The sequence below is a fragment of the Triplophysa rosa genome, unplaced genomic scaffold, assembly GCF_024868665.1.
Source record: "Triplophysa rosa unplaced genomic scaffold, Trosa_1v2 scaffold347, whole genome shotgun sequence".
Lineage (NCBI taxonomy): Eukaryota > Metazoa > Chordata > Actinopteri > Cypriniformes > Nemacheilidae > Triplophysa > Triplophysa rosa.
This window is the reverse complement of record NW_026634348.1, coordinates 97,730-100,367: the sequence shown is the minus strand read 5'-3', so window position 1 is coordinate 100,367 and position 2,638 is coordinate 97,730.

Here is a 2,638-nt window from a genome sequence, read left to right as displayed (position 1 = left end):
CATGCAAATTTCATTCGCCAATTTTCATTGGCCTTTTCAAAATACTCAGAAGATGATAGGTTCTCAAGACAAACCCCAATCTGTCGGTTCGACACAACGTCTCGTTCCCTCCATCAGGGAAGTGAGGTTACATCCGTAACCAAGATGTTTTGCACTGAAACAGCATTTTATTTCACTACAACTAAGAGGAGAAGGAATGAGAGCGTTTTGCAAGGGAACGGAGTTAGTTCGTGCAAAGGTCTTTTTCGGCGCTCAGAGATGCCAAAAACATGAGTTTTGCACTGAAAACAGCATTTCGTTTCACTACAACTCAGAGGTGAATGAATGAGAGCGTTTTGCAAGGGAACGGAGTTCGTTCGTGCAAAGGTCAGCATTTTCAGCTTTTTACAAGGGAACAGAGTTCACGAGTTCACCTGTGCAGATAATAAAAATAGCAGGGGTAGTAAAGGTATGCGTATTTGGTGTGCTGTCCGGGGAGCGGGCTCTGAGCTCGCCGGTTCCTTCCGAACCCGGAACGCTCTCTCCCCCCAATAGGGGCGAGTGCGCCGAGCTCGGAAACGGCCAGAACCCAGAACTCACCCCCCGGAGTCCTGCTAGATATTCAAGTTCGGGGAGAGGAGCCGGGGAGGTGGAGGGATTTTTAATCCTTTAGAGATGGTTTCAGGTAGGATTCCTGGTCTATTTATGTGCTGGTTCACTTGAGCTGATAGGTTAGAGTCGTGATTGCTGATAGCGAACCAGCCGGTGTTAATTATATGCTCCGGCTTCTCCCAAACTTTGTTAATAAAACATCATTTCACGAGTTCACCTGTGCAGATAATAAAAATAGCAGGGGTAGTAAAGGTATGCGTATTTGGCGTGCTGTCTGGGGAGCGGGCTCCAAGCTCGCCGGTTCCTTCCGAACCCGGTACGCTCTTTCCCCCCAATAGGGGCGAGTGTGCCGAGTTCGGAAACGGCTGAACCCAGAACTCACCCCACAAAGCGCATGTAAATGCTGGACAGCAGCCGGGTAGCGCATACACCCCATAAAGCTATACTTGAGGCTTCCTGGATGGTGGCTTGCGTTCGCCAAGGGACCTGAGGGTCTTGCAGACCCTGATGGTGCCGGTGATGCTGTGGCTGCTAGATTTGTGAGCTCCTGCAAGTGGGGGGTCTGCTGTGATCGTGGATCGAGATCCTGCGCTGTGGCTGTGGGTGGCTGATGCTATCGAGTTGCTGGTTTATTATTGCTGGGTCTTCTGGGGGGGTTGGAAGGGAATTTTGCCTGCTTTGCCTGCAGGGCACGAGTTGGAAGCACGGGCCCCTGCGGGGGCGGTCGCTGCGGCGATACTGGCTTCATAATGCACGGTGTCAGCTGAGGCAGAGCTTGGGTTGGAAGCACGGGCCCTGCGGGGGCGGTCGCTGCGGCTATGCTGGTTTTGTGATGCATGGTGTCTGCTGCGGCAGAGCTTGGGTTGGAATCATGGGCCTCTGCGGGGTCGGTCGCTGCGGCAATGCTAGCTTCGAAGTGCATGGTGTCTGCTGTGGCAGAGAGAAGTTTAAAGCCATGAGCCCCTGCGGGGGTGTTCGCTGTGGTGATGCGTGGCGTCTGCTGTGGCAGAGCGGGGGTTGGAAGCCTGTGGGCGGTCACTGTGGTGACGTTGGCTTCTAGCATGGGGGGGTAGTCGAGCACATTCTGCTGCGGCAGAGAGAAGTATGAAGCACGGGCCCCTGCTGGGGCGGTCGCTGCGGCGATACTGGCTTCTGGCATGGGGGGGAGGGAAGACATTCTGCTGTGGCAGAGTAAGGGAAGAAGCACAATACTTCAGGGGAAGGGGTAATGGAGGCATGCAAGGGAACGGAGTTAGTTCGTGAAAAAGGTCTTTTTCGGCGCTCAGAGATGTCAGAAACATGAGTTTTGCACTGAAAACAGCATTTCTTTCACTACAACTCAGAGGAGAATGAATGAGAGCATTTTGCAAGGGAACGGAGTTAGTTCGTGCAAAGGTCTTTTTCGGTGCTCGGAGATGCCAGAAACTTGAGTTTTGCACAGAGGTGTAAAGAGTACCTGAAAACCATACTTAAGTAAAAGTACAGATACCTTGCAGTGAAAATGACTCCATTACAAGTTACAAGTCACCAATTCCAAAACGACTTCAGTAAAAGTCTTCGAGTATCTGATTTTAACAGTACTTGAGTATTTTACTCATACTGAATGTAGGCTCAAAGCAGCACTAGTCCTCAACACTTAAGACACATGTCAGTGAAAAACAAGAAACAGTCGATTCGTGAGGTGAGCAATCACATTCATTTTCTTAAATCATAATAAGACTGAACACCTCAAAATTGCAACAAGGTTGCAAGTAAGGGCAAAATTCACAAGAAGTACCTACAATGCCCTTTAAATGGCAACATTAATTCTTCTGTAGCCAAAATAAACTGCTGCAAAAAAAGATAGGTGCCATGCAACATGTAATGTGTAATTGCATTAGTCTTACAAATGTAGTGGAGTAAAGAGTACATATACTTGTTCAAAAATGTAGTCAAGTAGAGAGTAAAAGTTGCTAATATCTTTAATACTCAGTACAACTACAAAGTAGCCAAAAAGATACTTAAGTACAGTAACTAAGTACATTTACTCCAATACTTTACACCACTG